Below are 22,050 nucleotides of genomic sequence, written 5' to 3' on the forward strand. Positions count from 1 at the left end.
GATATTCACCATTTTAAAGATCGTTTAGGGGTTCAGCTTTGGGGACGGCGAGATAAGTTTCTGCTTTGTGATAAACTTATTTGTGTACTTAGTTTGTGCGAGAAAACGTGCCGAGGCAGGAGTACAAACGTTCTGGTGCAACCGAAAGCAGGTTTCTAGCCCTTCGCGGCGCTCTGAAGACAATTGTGGACATTGCTTACTCGGAAATTTTTCTCAAAGTGTGCTCTAGCTATCGCCAAATTGTTCGTTTGAGATGCAATTAAGACACTTTATTTTATGCCAACTAGTGAAGAAATGTTTCGGAAAACAGTGAGCTTGGTAGCACTTCTCCCGTCATTTTCTTGCTGACAGATTTTGCCACCAGTACTCTTGGAAACACAATGCTTCCACGTTTTACTACGTGAAATCATCTTGAGTTGGCACAAAACTTTGCATGTGCGTGTAAAAAATTGCCGGTTTTTCGTTCGAAAACTGGCGAATTTAGCCCGAAAAATATTTGTTTTGAACCAAAATCATGAATAGCGCCCTTAAGGGCTAGAATAGGGTGCCTGCTTACGAACGGCCTTTCACAATGGCGAACCAGCGGCGAACGATAGCCCCCGGCCGAGCAGAGAGGCGCCGCTAGCGAGATGCGCGCGGATGCGGTGGAACCCGATCTTGTCTGCATTTTATCGGTCCTCGGCTTGACTAATCTAGACAGCGCCGATAGCCGCTGCGCACGCCGAACTCTTGTTGGTGGCAAACAGACGAGGGCGAGGAGGGACGCGGGATCCCACCGGCGGCGACGCTGGATTCACCCAGAGCGGCGGCGCGGCCCGGTTTACCAGATGCCCTTGACTTAGGCCGCGGTCCACTGCGCAAGCGCTCCCAAACGATTCGACTTTCTCGCGACAAAGCTCGCCACGCCAGCCGCAGTCGGCGCAGTTGAACGGCAGGAGCGGGCCCATCGGCGTCGTTGCGGCACAAGGCTGAGCGCAGGTCCGGCCTGGTCGAGTGTCCGGCCGCTGACGGAGTCTCCTGCTTGGGTTCCCCACACGCAGGCCAGGTAGCCCCCATGGCAAGCACACGCCGCAGAAGCATGGTCAGCTTCAGCGAGGCGTTCGCCTCGACGGCTGGCGGAGCGCCTCTCCCTCCAGGCGCCTTCTACCGGTACGGCCCCGGCGGCAGCTTCATTCAGGAGAGCTTCCACAGCTCCACCGACTACCCCACCTACATCGCGTGGCAGACCCTGTCCACTGACCTGTCTGAGCGCATGCGGCAGGGCTCCCTGCGACTGAGCCGGACCAACACGGTCGAGTACGCGCCCATCAGCGAGGAGAACGGCGAGAAGACGCCGCTGTTCACCCCCGCCGGCCGACGCCAGCTTCACGGAGTCCATCATCTCCACGCCTGCCATCAAGCAAGGTGGGTGCGCCTTTCGTTGCTGCGCGTGTTTGGGTGCCGGCAGAAACAAGTGCGGCCGCCGCGGTGGCTGAGTGGCTATGGCGCTCGGCTGCTGGCCCGAAAGACGCGGGTTCGATCCCGGCCGCGGCGGTCGGATTTCGATGGAGGCGAAATTCTAGAGGCCCGTTTGCTGTGCGATGTCAGTGGACGTGAAAGAACCCCAGGTGGTCGAAATTTCCGGAGCCTTTCACTACGACGTCTCTCGTAGCCCGAGTCGCTTTGGGACGTTCAACCCCCATAAACCAAACCAGAAACAAGTGCACCGACGCAGACAACAGCTGCGGCGAGAAACTTGTTTCTTGCCCCTGCGGTGAGTGCATCTAGTGCCGAAAGGGTGCCACCATCTATGCAACAAGAGTTGTCACAATTTCGCGTTCAGCTGTATAGTGAATTCAACTAGCCAGATTTACGTTTTTACTTCAAGGGTTTCTGCGAGGTGTATTAATTAACCGGCTACGTGTCGATGCCGCGCAGCGCTCTTACACATGTGTGTTCGCGTTTTAATCCTGCTTGATGTTTCAGTACATCATAATGTAGAAAGTTTTCGCAAGCATGAAAATCGGCATTTTATTCGAGTGTATACGGACTAGTCAGGCGTTCTCCAGGGAGCCAGGAATTCGTATAAACCCTTTGCAAAAGGTCTCCGAAACCAAGTAAAGCATAGGGATATATATATATATATATATATATATATATATATATATATATATATATATATATATATATATATATATATATATATATATTGTGGTGTTAATGGGAAAGTATGATCATTGTATTGCTGAAAGGTAATTGATTAGAAGAAAAAAAACTTGGAGGACACTTGAGCTCCGCCTTAATCCCTTCCGCGTTAATCGCTTTAGCGGCCTGGAGTCCTCTTTGCGTATCCCTTCGCAGGCACGGACACTGTTCTTTCACAATCGCAGCATGCTTTAATGCTCCCTCCCGCGCAAGCACTCCTCTTTCGCCTGCAGGTTCTGCCTACATTTGTGCAGCGGGCGTGGGGTGCACTGCGCACGTGCTGGCGCTCGCAATGTGCGTGCGGGACAGGCGACCAAGCGCGCACAGCGCCCTCGCAGTGAAGCCGATCACTGAAGGCACAAACGTTGCTTGTGTGGAGCCAGCGCCGCGTACCGGACCTGCGCCCATCTGAGGTGGCCTTCAGCGCAAGAGCACATCGTTCCAATGGCAGACAGTCGGGCATAATTAAGCGAAAACTTGTCTATGGGTCTCGGTGTTCGCAAACGCACTGCACGCGTTGAGCACGCGAATGAAGGACGCGACACTCTGTGCAATGGCTACGTTCGCACCCCCCCCCCCCCCCCGAGTTTTTTCCCTGACAAATACAGCCGTAACGCAGCGTTCTCGTGAGGCGCACCTGCAGGTGGAGAACGAGTAAGCGTTTTTTTTCTCGTTTGTTATTTAGAGGCCCGTGGCGCTGTTAGCATAGAATTAAAATCGTAATTGCAGTTCAGTGAAAGCAGCCGCTGTTCACGAGTCTTTTGGATTGTCCAATTGTGCTAATGGTCTATTTAGATCAGCTGTCAGCATCCGCGAAGGAGCGAGATATCCGTCGCGCGGTCCAATCAGAACTCGGGATACGCATCCGAATCGCCCATTGAAACACGCTCTTCGGTTTCGCGGAGCAATGGAAACTTGCTCCCGATCGCCGATCGGAATGCGCCGTAAGAGATGTGGCCGCCCTTTTCTTAATCGGTGGTGCTCTTTAAACGGGCAACTTCCGCGTTTCCGCGCGTAACATTAGCGCGGGGGCTGCAGTAGATCCGATAGCGCGGCGGCTTGTCGGCGGCGATATGGCCGTGTTTTCTTAAGCTTCGCACTGGTTGCAACCGGCCGGTGGCTGCCTGCTCCCAATGGCGAGTTTCATGCAGATGCATCTTTGAGTGAGAAATGACTGAGTGGTTTTGTTCCGCGATGATGCATTTTTCTCACAGCAAGAGTCTTCGAAACAGTTATTTCATTTCTGGGAGTGCTCCGGCAGAACTATAGCTATGTTCCTATAGTTGTGTGGCAGCAGTCAACATCCGCCCTCTTTAAGCAATGTGTACCATCAGCAGCAAATTAATGAAACGCGAACAAGGCGATTGAACCACGGACAGTAAAATCGAGATTTTAGCTGGGGGAACCTCAATACTAGCGGAGGATAATTTCACTTCGCAGGCGTGAAGACGGTCCTTTAGAAGTGCTAATCAACCGTATACTTGTACTTTCTGTCCAGCGGCCGACATGTTTGTGGTTTTGTGTTGGCGCTTCAGCTCTTGTTCGTGTTTCATTTGTTGCTGATAGTAGAGTAGTTAGCAACACGAGAAGGAACAAGCTTTTTCTACAAAACTGCGAAATTTATGGTCATTTCCCCACTAAATATGAGTGACTTTTGGATATTATGCACCAGGGGGAAAAACTAGTTACAAAAAAGGCTGTGCTTCCCGCGCATAACTCTGGGGTAATCAATAAATGAATACTGGAACTTCGTTCCCTTTTATACTGCTCACGACTGTACAGCGGCGAAGAATCTTGTCCAACAGCCGTTTGAGAATACGCACATGCACCAGAGAAAGTGCGCACCGCGCAACTATAGTTCAGGCTTCTTTCTCGCACAAACATACCGTCCAGATCGTTCGAAGAAGTGTGTATTTTGCTCAGAGTGGTTAAACTCTCACCCCGATTAGGGTCCTTTCGCAGGGGACAAATTCGGACGAAAACGCTGGCTGAGAAAGGCTTCGTAATACAAGGCGAGTGCTCAACTCCGAAAAGTGGGCGCGAATTAATCTTCTAGCACTAGATACGTAGGGCCCTTCGTTTCTGGTATCTCCCCCCTCCCCCCCCCCCTGGAATTCGAGGGGGGGGGGGTAAAAATCGAGCGGTATTTTTTAAGGTTAAATTTGGGGTTTCTTCGGATCCTTTTTTTTTTCAGCAAAATACAATTTACTATAAGCGCTCGTCTACTGTAGCGCCTGATACAGTGGTGACAAATATGACCTCTGGTCAGTTCCTGTGTTTTGGCATCTAGATTCCAAAACCTTCTTTCCGTATTTTGTTAGATTAAGCCAATTCCACGCATAACAAACGTTACAACAGGCTCAACATCAGTTGCTCTAAAACACCTCTCCGGAATAAGCTAAAGATATACGCAAATTTTCGTACGGTGTGTTCATCTTTGTGCAGGAAAACGTACCTTTCTAGAATTCTAGGGTAGAAAACAGGCGCAACCCGAATTTTAAGAAAACTGTTCGGGATGGAAGAATCGGGTTTTGCCCGATTACGAAGGGCCCAACGTATCTGTCATCTCATGCGTAGAGTTTTGCGGTTCATCAGTTTACTCAGAGAAAACAAAAGAGAGAATGGGTACGTTGCCCACCGCAGGCGTGGTAGAAAAGGAAGTTTGATTTTTTCTCAATAAACAAGTTGGTAAGCTTCGCCCGCCATCGTTTAGTCGCTTCTTTATCCGTTGTCTGCGTTCCCACATTGCCCCCCAGCTATGGCGACCAAACTAGCCAAACAGTGCGCGTTGCACCGATTGCTAGAGCACTTGACCTGCGCACCTTGGCTGTCGTGCTGTTCGCTATCCTTAGTGCTTAGGGCGCGGGCGCCTGTCAATCGCGAAGCATTGCTATACACAAGAACAGCTTTGCGAAATGGCTCCCGATTAGCTATAGCTGACGCCAGCTACGCGATTTTGGTGAGTTAACATCTTCCTGTTTCCTATCTCAAAGCATAGCTGCAGGCGGCATTGTTCTCCTCTGCCAAAACAACCCTTTGCAGTGGAGGAATGCTTTGGCTAGGCACTCTGCCGCAGGTGAGAATGCGGGTCGGATAATCAGCGTTCCGCAGCCGAGCCGACAACGTGACCTCCCTCGCCGATCGCGTGCTGAAAGTATCTTATCTGTGAGCTAGCGGCGGTCGCTTTTCTCGGTTTGCCAAATTTGACTGTAGTGTTACTGTTGGAAACGCCATACATAATCTCGACAAAGGGTGTAACGCTGGAATTGCTGTTTTTTTTTCATTGGAATTGTGCTCAGCGCGAGTTGACTGGGGCCCCCGGTGAAATGGTTTGGTTTATGAGGGTTTAACGTCCCAAAGCGACTCAGACTCAAAGAGACGCTGTAGTGAAGGGCTCCGGAAATTTCGACCACCTGGGGTTCTTTAAGCGTGCACTGACACCGCACAGCACACGGGCCGCTAGAATTTCGCCTTCATCGAAATTCGACCGCCGCGGCCGGGATCGAAACCGCGTCTTTCGGGCCGGCAGCCGAGTGCCATAACCACTCAGCCACCGCGGCGGCCCTGATGAAATGTGCGACTTAGGGTGTATAATTCAGGCCCGAAGCTGCCGACACCTCCGACCATGCTTGCTGCTGGCATGTTCAGGCAAAGGCATCTCTCTTGCGACATGGCACAATAAGTGTACATGAATAGGGGATAACAATATTCGGAAACTACCTGCACATAAAATTCTGTAAATTCTGTCCGCATGTTCTCGGTGTGAGCCAGTACACATTGTTCATACGTGATACCAGATCTTCTTTCTAATGAAAATAGCAAATTTTGTTTCCTTGGCAGGTCGAAAGCGTTTCCATAGCGTGGCATGCTGCAATGTCAGTGTCGATCGGAGTATCGGTAAAGGGCCGTTCGAGTGATGACTTCGTTTGAGGTTAAGCTGGGCTATTTTCACTATGTATTGTGCTGCAATTACCTGTTCATTTACGATGCTTTAGCGGCAGGAATTCAAAATATCTGGGAAAGATATCTGCACAACGTACACGGAGTGCTACACACGCAGTTCTAATAGTAAGGCTTCTTCCTGTGATCCTCTTGTGTGCGTAGCGGTTTGCTCGTTAGGCGGCATGGGTTCGACATAGGCAGAACTGCGTGTCTGCGACGCATGCAGTTGCTTCAGAAACGGAGACTAGTATACCTCTGCTTTCTTTCGTGCCTGTCCTGTGCATCTTTCGCTCTGCCCCGAATTGCTGCGTAGCAAAACAGTCTTGTATAACTTGCCGTCCGTCCTCAACCTGGGTAATTCATTTTAAGCGACAAAGCTTTTTTACAAGGCCTGAAGCGTTAACGGGTCCGCGTAATACACCCCCTTCCGTTCCACTGAGAAGCTGCGAACGGTTGAGCGCGTGGCGTTGGCTTCATATTGTTTTTAACATTCAAATATGCCGTGCGTCGACGAAAAAAAAAAAGGGGGGGGGGGGGGGCGAATAGCTGCGCAGCAGCGTTTTTCCACCCTTGCACCATGGCGTAGCTGCGTAGTCGGAGGTCGCGGTAACCTCGATCCAGTGGCATACGCCACCGGGTCGCTTTCTTTCAACTAGTCTTCACGACACAAAACGGACTTGGTTCTAATTGCGTCGCAGTTTCCGGCCAGAGCTCATTAGTCCTACCGGTTACGAACCTCCGAGTAAAAGTGAGCCATGCGCTGCGACCAGTTTAATGGCATTTAGGAGATGGAGGCGTCGCCTATGAGCTGCACTGCCAACTTATGGTGAAACCGTCATTTTCCTTCTACACTATAATCGTGGTTGGAGCAGCGCTGAGCAGTTAGACTGGACGCCGAAAGTGGCGCTACAGTTTGATAACCTGGGTTTTGCACCGAGCTCAGTGCCGGATTTATAAATCTTTTTTTTTTTCGGTGGGGTTTTTTCCCGTCTGTATATATGACATTCGCCGGAAAACGAGAAACGCGCCCGCACGGTAACATTTACGAGCAGTCTGTAGGTCGCGCATCTCCGAATTTCATCGCCGTTGAGAGTAGATGTAATCTCACATGCCACAAATTTCTACATCGTCTTCAGCTTGTGCTATATGTCAGATTGAGGCGCTCATTGGCCTCGATGCCCTTGCGCAGATCAACGCAGTCAGTAAATCTAGAGTAGGTGTAAGCATGAAATGCATTGCAGGAAAGGTGTAGCGCATCCACAGGACGGCTCATATAGATGGTGGCAGCCACACACTGGCGCTGGTCGCATGACCCTTGTCTCGTGAACGTGCGCCTGTCTTCGTCCGCTTCTGTTCTTCGAGCTTGGGCAGCTTTCGCGGCTCTCAGCGATGAGCCGTATTTCTTAGCTGCACTGCGTGCTCGGTTTCCATCGCCGCTTTTGGCTCTTTACGGGCTGCTTTTCGTGATGGGCACGAGCTCTCTGCTTTCGCTCTCTGACGCAACATGGCGCCGGCTCGCTCTTCATGGGCCACCTTAGCGCCTTGGTGTGCGGATCCATGATTCTTCCATTTCAATGTCTGTACAGCCATGTCTCAATTGCACGGCGGTGGCGCCGAGCATATGCAAGCGCAGATCGAACGGACGAAAGATGACGTGAGAACACGCAGCGCGAGAGGCTGCGGAAATATATCATAGTGGTCGAGAAAGGAGGGTGGGGGGGGGGGGGGGGACAAACTTTATTTGAGGCCAGCGCTAAGGCCCAGTGAAGAAGAGTGCTTGCTCCGGCGAGGCCCGCTGATAATCAGCCGCGTCTGAGTGAAGCCGAACACTCCAGGCAGGAGGCTATGGTAAATAAGGAGAGGTAATGGTAGCGTTGCATGAGTAGAGAATGGGTTATATGTCCGCCTTGATCTCTCGACAGTTGGGACAGTGAGCTGTCACGCCACCCGCCATCCGCCAGAGCGTTAGTGGAGTGAGGACAGTGTTAGTTCGAACTTTGCGAAGCACGTGTGCTTGTTCCGTGTTGAGTGAAGGGTGAGGATGGGGTAGAATTGTGCGGTTTTCCCTGGTGTTCTGGTGGTGTTCAACTATATGCTCTTTGTATGCGGCGGCGCTTTCCACTGACGTTGGATTTGGCCAAAAGGGATCAAAATCCCCCGGGAATTTATTTCGCGGGCCCGTTGAGAAAGAAGCTGCTTGATTTGCGCTGGCGCTGGTTCGAACCCCATTCGGGTCTTTAGTGTGGTTTTTCTGTTCGCTAAAATTCTGACGGGTAGGTTCGGAAGGTTTCGGATAAGTTCGGCAACGGCTTCGTGTTCAGCCTCAGGTTCTCGGACGGTGTTCGTCCGAATTTTCCGAGAACAGGACGCGAAAGCATTTCATCCTTGAAAATGCGTGCCTTGCTTTCGGCACGCCAGCACGTGCGTTCAGCGGCGTTTTCCCGGAACGTTATTCCCGGCGCTTTCACACTGCTGCCACGTGCCGCTTCGGCAGCCATCGCGAAGGCGTTAGTACGTAAGCGATAGCGCCGAGTTTTGATGCCGAGCACAACAAGTATCGCGTTTCCGGCGCTCATGCCATATCCCAGAGAAATCTCTCGGCAGCCTGGCCGCGCTTGAGGAGTTTGGTTTGTGCCGCTGTGAAAGTGGGCCCGCTTTCCTTCACGGCCGAGCATTTCAATGTTTCACAATTTGGAAAGCAACGCTTGCTAGCGTTAATTCGAATGAAGCCTTTCAGGAGAAATGAAATATTATCAAACATTCTCAAATGTCCCACTTAGCTGCTTATCTCCAGTCGTTGCTGCGGCAGTGTGCACCGCGAATAATAAATGGTATACAGCTGTTCAATTCCCCAAGCGTTGCAGGCGACTTTTTTTTTTTTACAGCAAAAGCTAATATCTTTGTACAAGCCATTTAGTAGACGCAATTTAGGAGGCACAGTGGCAGCTGTGTAACGCGTAATTCGTTTATTCGCAGCCGAAGCCTTTCGTTTTTGTGAAAAGGAATGGCGCATGACTGCCTCCCTCTGTAGGACTCAAAACGCGACTGAGGTGTCTACTGACCCTGGTAGCCAATTATGCGCCTTTCCCTTCCTCAAAACCAACGGAATCTTAACCCTCGGTTAGTTTTGAGAAAAGGAACGGAACTGCCTCAATTAGTAGGTAGCCGTTGCGGTGGCTCAGTGGTTATGGCGCTCGGCTGCTGACCCGAAAGACGCGGGTTCGATTTCGGCCGCGGCGGTCTAATTTCGATGGAGGCGATATTCTAGAGGCCCGTGTACTGTGCGATGTCAGTGCACGTTAAAGAACCCCAGGTGGTCGAAATTTCCGGAGGCTTTCACTACGGCGTCCCTCATAGCCCGAGTCACTCTGGGACGTTAAACCCCCATAAACCATAAACCATCAATTAGTAGGTAGTCACTGGAAAACTCAATTTGTAGGTGCACACCACCGCCACCTTACAGTGCGATTGAGGCATAACTGGCTCACTGAGCCAGTGAGCCAGTTATGCGACATTCCTTTCCTCAAAACCATCGGTGGTTTTAGACTGCCAATAAGACAACGCTGGGAACTAGACTATTTGCTTCGTGCAAGCGGGACCTGGATTCCCTGAAGTGTGCCGGGAACGCCATCGAGCCAAAGAACACAAGCGGAAGAAGGCCAAGTATACGCACGTGAGGGAATACAGACGCCAATAGGGGCCTGTGGGACGCCCAACCAGGAAGTCACCTGGGAAACGTCAAAATGGGCCATGCAACTCAAGACATCTCGAGCGCTAATGCCAATCAGCTCTCGCTGATTAGTGCCCTAAGCCGGTAAACTTAGATATAATTTTTTTTTCAGCTTACGCACGTAGCTTTTGCCCTACACGCTTTCATGTGCGACCTGTGGGCACCTCTGCATCCCAATATTCCTCTTCCCTCTGTTTCTCTAGTAGGGTGGCCTTGGAATTCTTCCGCAGTTTGTGTGTACGTTGCGCGTTGTTGGTCTGACCTGTAGTGCTTCACCTCGCAGGGGTCGGATGGAGCGTGGCAGCTTTCCTGCTGGTCAACTCTGCACTGGGAGCCGGCGTGCTCAACTACCCGGCCGCCTACGACCGCGCTGGCGGCATCCTGGCGGCGACGCTTCTCCAGATAGTGAGCCCGAGAAAATCCTGTGCCTGCCGAATGGCGGTCAGCTGGGATACTCGTGTATCGATTACGGTTAACTTTGAACTGCGAAAACCAAAGAATTACTAAGCGCAGCTCAAGGACATTTTGGGCATTTGACGAAATATGCATGATCCACAAATGTGACAAATAAGCCTGTTTTGTCACTTAGCTGAGAAACTAGTGAGCAGTTAATGTCATTTTTTTTGTCACTGCAGGTCTTTCTTGCAGCGCCGCTTCTAAATAACTATCTGCTGGAGCCGAAAACCACTCAGTTTATAGAGATGAACGTATCATTCAAACGCACCAGAAGCTGCCTTCCCCCCCCCCCTTTTTTTTGTGCAGTAGTAGCTTAAAAGAACGACGCAAGAAAGTTAAACAAAAGTATTGTTTTATGCACTACGTTATTTGCTCTCTGCACTCGTACCAACAGTTATTCGCTATTAACAATGCATACCATTAAAACGTAAATACATTCATCTTTCTAATGATATAAAACTTGGATTTCTATCACAAGCGGAGCTACTACAGCGATCGCTCAAGAATTGTGAAGAATGACGAGTGGCCACGAAAGTGTAGGTCCGCCGCCTTAACCTCTGCACCACTGCACCCGGAGTGGTATGAAGGCTCCCAGCGATCTATGAACTTAAGAGCATAGAATGACTAATTTTGCATATATGAGCATTAACCCAATAACTCAATATCGTCATACCTTTTAAGGTGGGCCGCCGCGGTGGCTCAGTGGTTATGGCGCTCGGCTGCTGACCCGAAATACGCGGTTTCAATTCCGGGCCGCGGCGGTCGAATTTCGATGGAGGCGAAGTGTTGGAGGCCTGTGTACTGTGCGATGTCAGTGCACGCTAAAGAGCCCCGGGTGGTTGAAATTTACGGATCCCTCCACTACGGCGTCTCTCGTAGCCGGATTTGCTTTGGGACATTAAACCCCCATAAGCCTTTAAGGCGGAGCTTAAGTGCCTCGTCCAGATGCATCGCTGATTGCGCTGTGGCCTCGGGTGCCAGACCACTGATTATAAAACAGTACGCCTTGGATGCGCGCAGCTCATGATCTGCCTGAACGTGGTGACAATGCTGATCCTGGGCTACTGCTCCGACCTCAACGGCGACAACACGTTCCACGACGTGCTGCTCACCACGTGTGGACGACGCGCCCAGCAGCTGGCGGCCGTCTCGATCCTGCTGTCGTGCTACGGCATCAGCATCACCTTCCTTATCGTCATCGGCGACCAATACGACAGACGTGAGTTTTCTCCCGCGTCTGTTCAACCATGTCGGCTGCAAAGAGCGTCGAACCCGTAGCATTTACGTATGTCGGACTCGGCTCTTTGCCCGCAGCCTTGTTCGATACTGCTCGGCGCAACTGACCAACTTCCCCACTTGTGATAGGTCGCGATGTGCAGTAAGCCTTAACGCAAACTGCGAGAAGCTTGCTGCTTCAGAAGTAAGTTTAGTTTTTTGGCAACAATTTCATGCTCACTATAGACAGGTTTTATTTCTCACTAAAAAGAGGGGGAGGGAAAGGCAGGGATGTTAACCAGAAAGGGGTTCCGGTTGGCTACCCTGCACTGGGGAAGAGGGATTAGGGGACTAAAAGAAGGAAGAGAGAAGGGAAAAAAGGCATAACACACACACGCACAACGCTGTCACAATTTGTCACTCAATCCAGTCGCTCTCAAGTAGGCAAAGAGTGCCTTGTATGCCTTGAGGGCAGTCGACTGCCGTGGCCACGGACCGAGGATCTTTTGCTCTGTTAATGGGCGAGGATCGAGGCGGTCCAGGGCACAACACAGTGTATGTCTTGCACTCGCAAATGCAGGGCACTCACAGAGAAGATGAGCGATGGTCTTCTCACAACCACAGCTCTCACACGCAGGGCTGTCGGCCATCCCCATCCGGAAAGCATAGTGGGTGGTAAATGCAACACCGATCCATAAACGGCGTAACAGTGTTGCGTCGCGACGTTCTAAATTACGTGCAAGACGAAAACCGCCAGTAAACTCTTGCAGACCGTATGTGTTCCATGGGACTGCTTGAAGCGTGTTTGGAGCGCTTGTATTAAGTGTCATTCAATGTATTGCCCTTACCAGCTTCCGGCAGTCGCAGATTGTTGAAATTTCACTTGAAAGCGAGCGCATATTACTGTGAGACACATGGCGAATTGTAAACCAGAAAACGACGACAGTTTGATCTCTACAGTTAACGGTGATGTCAGCTCGAGGAGCGAGAATGAAGCAAGTAGAATACAGAAATTATCAGGTTCCTGTTCTATAAAGAGCAGCACGTCCCAACAGATATTTCGAATGACGATGGTATGCGGGTCACATTTCCCACCATATGTCGTACAATCCCGGCGTAAGCAGCTCGGATCTGGGTGGACTTCGGATGAGCGACCCCCTTACGGAAAGCCTGAGCGATACGTCGTCACAAAAGGCGGCTGTACTATTGACAGATCTTTGAAATGCCGTCCAAGAACTGCGAGTGACGTTATTAGGATTTATGCGTAGATATGATGCAATAGGCAGATGATATTGAAATGTTGCATTCATGTTGCATCATTTTTGGTGATGGTTATGAGTCACGTGGCTTTCATCTCATTTGATTTCGCATCGGGGCGTGTTTAATGTTGCTTGTATGCAATGGCTGAAGCGAAAGTGAGCACCAATCATTGTGGCGCGATTCAACTTTTGTGCGAAATGGAAACGCCGGCAAGTAACCATCAACGCATGAATAATGTGCACGGGAACTAATCGCTGTCATATATGCAACTGCCAAACGGCGGACACCTTTGTTCAGGCGTTGCAGGAAGTCGTTGGATTACGGGCCGTGGTCATGCCGGTTGGTCACTATATGTTCTGAGAGAGTATGCCGCAAGTAGGAAAACATAGCTGTTACCAGAGCGCACGCCAATTCTTGAGGTTGATACGAAACTGGGCATTAATGCTGGGCCCGTAGAAACGATGTAGTTCCAACATTCCGGTACATTCAAGGTGTTTTCTCACTATAGTGCTCCGAAAAAAAGACTCGCATTGCTGAGTGTTCGAGACAAGCAAGGAATGGTGACGGCTACCTGCCGAGTGTTTTCACGAGATACCGTGCTTTCCTTTGAGTAAATTCATTGGGAGTAATCGAAGACAAACGCGGCATGGAGCCCACAGGTGTTTTGTTGTTGCCAGAGAATGGGTAATGGGTTGTTTGTGATATGAGGCACTCCATGGCTGATGGCTCCGGGTTTTTTTAGACTGCCTGGAATTCTCAGCACGTGGGCATCTCACGGCAGTCAGAAGCCAGCCTCTGTGCAAATGAGGCGGGTTGTTGCCAGGCGATGCTCCCGCTCACAATTGGAGCGCAGTGCAAATGGAATTCAGCATGCCGCTCAGCTAAGATTCTTCGCCATCGTTGATATGCCGCTGAGAATACCTCACCCGGGGCAGCACATTTTTTTTTTTCAAAGGCGAGTGCTTCCTTTGGGGGGAAAAGCTAACAAGTCAAGGCTTCAAGACCTACGTGAGGGTGTCCGGAGTAAAGCCGAATGAGCAGCTGCGTAGAACACTGACAGAAGCTCGTGACTCGAAATCTGTTACGCAGAGGGAGGCAAACCGTGCAAACGTTCTTGTCTTCTGGCGCAATAATTGCAAGTTGAAACCTCTACTGAACGACCCTCGTACGTGGTCAGAGCTGCGTGCCTCGCCGGTATGCCGGTCAGTCAGTTCCGCGATGCTCCGGAGGCCTCTGATAACCGGAGATATGCACTGGCCTCTTCACCCTTAACGAGAACATGACGCTTGCACGTATGTCCCACTCTTCCCCCCCCCCCCCACCCCCCCCCCCCCCCTTTTTTTTTTTTCGGACGGAAGCTCGCGTCTATTGCTTGGCTGCTCTGGGACTCCGTGTCAGGTGTTTAGTGAAGAAAGGGAGCGCTGGTTCCTCATTCTAACGCGACCTCGTCTCGAATGCCTTTGTTGGCTGGGCACCGCAGACCTTAAAGGCATAGTGCGGGTGGTTAGCGTAGCCCTGAAAATAGATGCTGTCTAGTGCACCTGGATTGCTTAACGACGATGGGGCTTCGGTGGCGTCCGCGCTCGATGTACAGAATTCATCCATGTGTGTCTTTTATGGCAGCCTTCCAACGGGTAAGGAAGAAATCAATCGTAATCCGAGCTTTGTGCGTCAAGATATACATTTCTAAACGGGTGGAGGCTGTTGAAGTGAAATATAGTGCTTGAAATATGTCGGAATAGGTAACGCTGATACGAAATCTTAAATAACAGGAAGAATGCCGAAATGTATCCAAGTTTGCAGCGTGAGTGAGTGCGGTTTGTGGCTGCTGCATGCGGATGATCTTAACCTGCGTTTCTGAATTTGCGGCCTATAGCCGGCTTTGTCCGACTTTCACTGTGGCGGGATACACCATATTTGCCCCTACCGCGCAGCTGTCATTGTGTGCGCGTTTATCGAGATGTGCGCGCCGGGAAGGGAAACCGGGTCATTTTATCGCTAAAGGCGTTCGCTGGCCACCCGCAGTTGACAAAGTACCGTGGGCTGCCGCAAATGAATCGTTCCCTTTTTTGTTTTGTTGTGACTGTGGGGTTGAACCGGCGCATCATTGAATAGCGCGATAACAGTTTCGCAATTGTGGGCATATAGCGAAGTATGGCGCATGCTTTTGCTCTTTCGCGCTTGCGTATAGACCCACTTGACCGCTGGAGATCGCCAGTTTTCTGCGAAGACCGATAAGGGTGCCAAATGCGGCGCCGACACTGCGGCCACCCCCCGTGCGTCCAGGTGTGGACGTGACAGCATCGCTGCTACGGGATCTTATTATTAGTCATGGACAAAATACGGAGTCTTCGGCGATGGATGTTTGAAGCCTCTGTGTAAGAGCGAAAAACGAAAAGGAAAGCTGCGATGATTGTCCCACTTCTCGGTGGACACCGCAACCGCGCCGTGAGGGAAGAGATTGGGGGGGGGGGGATGAAAGACGGAAGAGAATGTGTGTCGCACTGTGGTTGGCTGGGTCACGCCACCTAGCCAGATGCACTACATCTCGTCAACGGCAGCGCCCGACCGCTCCTTCAGTTCTTCTGGCTTTGGAGCGGTCGGACCAGTAACGTTCGCTTCGGCTCTCGTTGAGTGAATCAGTGGCGTCCACTTAAACCTCCATCACCAGGAAGGTGAACAACAGTAGATTCGTCCTCCTCTCCTGCTGATGTGATGCGTAATGATGTGAAGTAATTGAGCAACACGCAAATAATTGATTTCCCAAATCGATGCTTACGACTGCATTTCTTAAAAAGAAATCGTTTACAGAATCGTGCAGTCGCAATGCTAGCGCATACCTCTCCACATCAGTCGCAATGATCGCTTGCGAGTTTGTGAACTCTCGATGTGCACTCGTTTGCTCGTTTTTGTCCGTGCTCTGTGATCGCATGATCGGAGCGTACACGTGTGTATTGAGAGGCCCATTTTTAATAAAAAGGCAGCCGCGGTGGCTGAGTGGTTATGGCGCTCGGCTGCTGGCCCGAAAGACGCGGGTTCGATCCCGGCCGCGGCGGTCGAATTTCGATGGAGGCGAAATTCCAGAGGCCCGTGTACTGTGCGATGTCAGTGCACGCTTAAAGAACCCCAGGTGGTCGAAATTTCCGGAGACCTTCACTACAGCGTCCCTCATAGCCTGAGTCGCTTTGGGACGTTAAAACCCCATAAACCAAACCAATTTTTAATAAAAAAACAATCACTCTAGTCTTACCGCCATTGTATCCTTTGTAATGCTTCGGCCCCAGGAGTCAATAAATGAAAGGTCGTTCGCGCGCAGCCAGACGGCACACTTCGGTACATTAATACATCGGTAACGATGAGCGGACGTGTACCATTCCGTACTCTTTGCGATGCCAATTTGTACTTCTCATACTTTAGAGGTGCCTGCGTCACGTTCTCGCAGTATTCGCCTCCCTGTTCGGACCTGTCTTCTGTCACGAGTGGTACCTGAACCGCCAGTTCACCACATTCGTCACTGCCGTGCTGTTCATAATGCCGCTGTGCTACTTCCAGCGCCTGGACTTCCTCAAATACGCTAGGTACGTGGCCGCTACAGTTCCTGCGTCGTCTGCTGCATGCTTGTCAAGGCGCGGCACTGCACTCCGCAATGCACGCTTCATTCTACTTTGCCACGTTCTGTCACCGTAACATTAAAAAAAATTTTAATCTTTCAGCACAACGTTCTCAACAGAGCACTGCGAATTTCATTTCTCTACTCATGTAATCCGGGTAATACGGTGATTAATGTAGGACTCATTTCATTTAGGACCATGTATAAGTATAAAATTTTACTGTTGAAAAGAACCATTCATACTATCTTACTGTCGGAACTGTCTTTAGTTTTTTATTATTATTCAAGCGCATGAGAAATGTGTGATTTGAGATGGCCTGGGCGCAGGCCTGTGGTTTTGCTGGCTTGCCAAAAGAGGGCTTATCGTGAACGTGACGTCGGGATGGGTTTTTCCCCCCAACTCGGTGCGTGAGTGCTATCAAGGGCCTTCTTGTGGTCTTGACGTTACTCCAGAAACACTCTTCAGGCGACGGTTCCTACATGACTGCATCGTGTGCGCGCCAGTAAAAACGTCGCATCGCACACACTGCAGCTTCTCCGCTCTAGCACTTCGCATGACTCGCTGAAAGAGTGCATGAATAGCGGCAAGTGTGTACAAAAGGTCGTTTGTGATGCACTCGCATTCCATATATTTCACAGAACCGAGTCGCCGCGACTGAATGCCATTGACATTCGCCTTTGTCGGGGAAGTGAACTTGTCCAGGAATGAGCAGGCCTGTTGAGCCTTCTAGCTCGTAAAGCAGATTCCAAGTATTTAACTATAGATGCAATCGCCGCTTCTGCGATTCCTTGTGCGGCGCTGGTGACCGCTTGGGAGTGTGCGGGTTCTCTGCCGGTCCCGCACTGACAAGTTGGAAACTTTTGTCCCTTGTCAATTTTCCGTCTTCAGCAAAACATTTTTGCCTGAGAACAAGTATTCAGTGGCGAAATGGAAGTTTTGAATCTACTAATTCTTGCCTGTGCTTTCGCCTTTTGTTTCTTCAGCTCGCTCGGGATCTTCGTCATGCTGTATCCTGTTTTCCTGACTATATTCATTTTTTCCACGGAGGAGCTCGAAACAGTCACCATGAAGACAAAGTAAGCTTGCCGAGTTGCAACTCATTCACCATTTAGTGCTGCTCTTTCGCATATTTATGTATATCACGTCTTTATTCTGTAAATTACGAAATAGGATATGAGTGATTTAATGCGTTCGATGCTGCTGTGTTCGCGAACGCGATTCATACCACAAACGCGACTCATACTCATACCGAAACTACGCGCTCTTTTAAGCTGAAGTAACATACTAGCCTTAAAATTTGCTGCAAATATTTTAATTATAAGCTAATATGTTAGTCTGATTTCAATGATAATGTTGTTTATAAATGTTCAGGAGCCAATTAAACATGACTTTTACACAGGGCGTCCAGATGAAATATTGAACGTCATATTGCTGTCTAAGCTACCTTCGTGACCATTGATCTGTACTCCCGCGTTTGTGGTGTCAGCTGATGGTAGGAGTGGCGCGCAAGTGTGAACCATTCTTCGTTGCCGTTACAGACCGAACAGCTTCATCGACCTTATTGTGACTCTACCTGTGATCTGCTTTGCTTACCAGGTAGGTGTCAGACAGGAAGGCTCTCTTAAGGTCCAAGGTTTCTGCTCTTTACAATTCCTAGGGAATGTTCTTTCTCGCATATCTGCTTCATTCCAAACATGCCTCCAGAAGATAACCAGTGCCACTATAGGAATTGTTGTACGTGCTGGTGCAGTTCTTCTCATTACTTTAGATGCTTCAGTGCATCTGGACACAAACTTATCTAAACTGGCGCTAGCATAAGCCATAATCTGTGTGGTAAGCGTTGCGTGCAGCTGCGACTGTCTTTTGGCGCTCGTGTTGGTCTAAGCGCTTATTTCTACACGGCATCTATTAGTCGAGCGATTGCACATCACTGGTCTTATTGCGTTCCTATAATCTAATATGAGCGTACTATCGGCAGCAAAAGTTCACGGGAAGCGAGTGTGCAGAAAACTATTTCGGCGCGGTCACGTAATCCAGAGGACGAACATGTTCTTTCTGCTGACAGTACCATGCGACTGCATTGCATGACAGATGTGCAGTACAGCAATACGCATTCCGTAAACATTTACTGCCGATGGTACATGCAGTGCTTCCTGCAGGCTGATTTTCTGTGAAAGTCAGATGCGAATAGGCAGCAGCTGTCGGCGCTGGTGCAGCAGTCTGCCACTCTATGACGGCCGCATGTAAAAAAGCTCCCCATTCAGTGATTTATGCCGAGTGGGCAAGTGAAATGACCTGCTTAATATTTGTGCGACCACGAGACATTTCAATAAGGAGAGATGGAAAGCTTTCGATGATTTTATTTTCCATGGCGCGAAGGCAGCTTGGCCAGAGTGGCTAACGTATCTGGTCTGCTCGAGGTGGGGGTCAAAGACCCACGACAACAGGCGTAAGCGAAGCCGTATGTGTTTCAGCAGCATGCGTTTATTTCGTGCAAAGTGGTCAGTGGACGTGCTGTCGGATTCATGTTGAAGTCTTCCATTGGTGCCCGCGCTGCAGTCGATGCTGCGGGTGTTTGACGCCACCCGCATCATCGCCTGTCATTTGTTTATCCGAAGCACACTCATTTTACAATACTAGGCTTCTCGGCTTCAGCTATAGACGCAGTCTTGAAATCATTTCTAAGTCGCCGCCTTCTCTCTCCCAAAAATGCTGTCTCTTATAGGATGAGCTCCGATATGCCCATTCCTTTCTATTGGTTGATCAAGGCTAGCACCTCAAGGCGCCCGCATTTGCCGTTGCGTAGCAGAACATCCAACGCTCTCACTGCGGAAGATAAAGGTCTTTGACTTGTTTACGCATCGTACTGTGCGCAGCCGTGCTTGTCAAAGGTGTTACACGAGACCCTCTGTAGTGGGCTGGCGAGTGTGCCGCGTAACAGAAAATTCCTGCAGGAGAGTGGTGACTAATGGAGTGTCTGTTCCTCAGGCACACGAGGTGGTGGTCCCAATATACGCGAATATGCGCGACCGGCGGCTGGCGAACCTGGCCAAGGCCACAGTCATGACGACCTTCTTCCTCTTCGTCATCTACTCGCTCATGGGCACCTTCGGCTACATGGCCTATGGCTCGGCCGTCAAGCCAGACATCATGCAGATGTTCGACGCCTCGAACCCCTGGGTGCTGTTCGGCATCGGCGCCCTCATAGTCAAGATGGTCACCACGTACCCGCTACTCGCCTTCTGCGGCCGGTGGGTGTGCCCTTCTGGGCGCCGCCTTCCTCGTCTCTCTGACGTTCCGCGCTCGCACCGGTCGTGATCAATTTTGCGGCAGTGATCGTACGGATGAAGTATGGAACAAAAGAATTAAGTGTCGCTCGACGTTCTAGAGCGTGTTTTAACACGTTGACATATGTGAAAGCTACTCCCTCCCCCTCGTGCCACAGTTGTAGAACTGGACAGTGCATTAAAACTCCCCCTCCTCCTCCCCCCTCCCCCAGGCCTCAGACTGTCCTTTCCAATGGATGAATGAATGAGCGAGAAAGAAAAACAAAATCGTAAGATTGTGGTGGTATAATCTAGATTTGCAGGTAACATTTTTGGACGCGCCGCTTTCAGGAGGCCCTGTTGTATTTAAAATTACGACTCGCAGCTTAAATGCAGTCGGTGAGAAGCACTGTTTCTGCGACGTCACCTGTGTCTACCTCCGAGATGCTGTTAGCTTACGAGTAACATTTGTGTAGCTCTAGTATGTGCCTCCATAGAGGACACCCTTCTGTTACTGTGGGCCACAATCTTCTGTGCTTGCCTGCAGGGGAGCCTTTGATGGCCTTTATGCTGAGCTTACCAAGCTTCCTACGAAGGAATTCATCGAAGGCGAGCCCCGTAGGCGCATCTACATCACCACGGGCTGGTTCCTGACCACCGTCGCCCTAGCCACTTTTACGTCCAACGTTGGCGTCGTGATCGAGCTCCTGGGCTGCTTGGCAGCTGCCAATATCTTCATTTTTCCGGGTAAGCCCTTGCTGCTTCTAGGCCACGCGGAAGTGTGCAGGATTGTTTTTCGCTGTAATGACTGCGCCTTGTGTAACGTTCTGCGGCTTTTGGTATTGCCATAGGTGTTCGAGGGTGACGTTCTGTGCTTTCGTCACGAGGTCTTGCCGCCCGCAAGTTTGTTCCGATGTTGCTCTGTTGGGTGTCGAGACCACTGGACGCGTGGCATTGCCGTAAATTGGTGACAGACAGAAGGGTTAGCGGGAAGTCAGCTCGATGCGACATTTCGGACCTGATTCTTGGCTCTCAAGGCTGGAATGGCGCAAGCGACGAGCCTGGCTTATGATGCTGCCGTTTAATAAATGTCGGGTGCAGGTTGTAGTGCGAGGTCAAAGTAGTGCGGCCTTGCTTGTACCGCTAAAGTATCACGGGTGGCGTCAATCGAAGCGCTCCCTCGAACGCACGTTTTCAGTTCCTTCAAGTGAAACGAACTGCAACTCCTGCAGACGTGCTTATTTTCCGCCGGCATGACTGAGCAGCACCATTGACGTTGACGTCACATGCATGTGATCTTGAAATTTCTTTGCCAAGCCATGCGGCTCTACCTTGATGTAACACGCTTGCTTGCAGGGCTCTGCCTCTTGGGCGTGTTCCACCAGCAAGAGAAGTTCGGCCTGAAGCGGCCTATGGTAGTGTTCGCCATCGGCGGCCTCATGGTGGTCATCGGCAGCTTCGTCTTCGGCGTGGTCTTGCTCGATACAATCCTGAACGACATCACCAAGGGTGGCACACATCATTTGCTTTGCACCTGAGTGCCTCGAAGCCCTCTCAGTGCCACTTGGCAGTGTACATTTTGTATAGGAGTGTGATGAGTGCGCCCCCTTTTATATTGTCTTACATTGGAAGATCTGTAACTTAATTGTTGCATGAACATTTGTTTTAGCTTATTTGGCACATTTTTTCTCGAAATAAATGTGATCTCGGTTACAGTGTACATGCAACCACGAGATTCCGCGGTGCCTCCGCCTTCATATGTTTGTCCACACATTGAATTCACGACCGGCGCATCTCATCGGTCGACCGCCTACATTCCGTCCGCAAAGGCTACACAAATGTCTTAGATTCCTGTTCAGTCTCTCCAGTTGATGGAGAGAAATGTCCACAAGGCACTCTGGCAGCTGGGTGCTGCCAGCGTGTATGCGCCTTTCACCACTTAAGCTGGAGGTTTACACAGTCAGCGCTGGCCGAAATCAGAGCTGAATGTAACCCTGGTGAGGGGGAAGCAGAAATGAACAGTAAGAGCGTGTCGGGGCCTCCTGCAATATACCCTTCCTGATTGTGTCCAAACAATAAACTTTCAAAGTTCCACCTGTTGAGCGCCTTTTAATCATAATCATTCAAACTATTCTCGAGCGCGCTCTTTATTCGACGCAACAAAATCGTCATTTGCAACTTTCGTTTACCCGCCGCGGTGGCTCAGTGGTTAGGGCGCTCGGATACTGATCCGGAGTACCCGGGTTCGAACCCGACCGCGGCGGCTGCGTTTTTATGGAGGCAAAACCCTAAGGCGCCCGTGCGCTGTGTGATGTCAGTGCACGTCAAAGATCCCCAGGTGGTGAAATTATTCCGAAGCCCTCCACGACGGCATCTATTTCTTCCT

The 22,050-nt window shown here is 50.5% G+C and overlaps 1 pseudogene across 1 annotated transcript; it reads left to right on the forward strand.

Annotated features, from left to right (window-relative positions):
• Window positions 1-922: 922 nt before the first annotated feature.
• LOC144113310 (sodium-coupled neutral amino acid transporter 7-like) lies at window positions 923-21,421 on the forward strand (annotated as a pseudogene). Its single transcript, XR_013310725.1, has 9 exons — window positions 923-1,404; window positions 10,140-10,261; window positions 11,333-11,531; window positions 16,230-16,365; window positions 17,382-17,474; window positions 17,937-17,994; window positions 19,387-19,649; window positions 20,212-20,411; window positions 21,021-21,421. The product of XR_013310725.1 is annotated as a sodium-coupled neutral amino acid transporter 7-like (transcript).
• The last annotated feature ends 629 nt before the right edge of the window (window positions 21,422-22,050 follow it).

Source organism: Amblyomma americanum, chromosome 1 (genome assembly GCF_052857255.1).
Source record: "Amblyomma americanum isolate KBUSLIRL-KWMA chromosome 1, ASM5285725v1, whole genome shotgun sequence".
In the NCBI taxonomy this organism is placed as follows: Eukaryota; Metazoa; Arthropoda; class Arachnida; order Ixodida; family Ixodidae; genus Amblyomma; species Amblyomma americanum.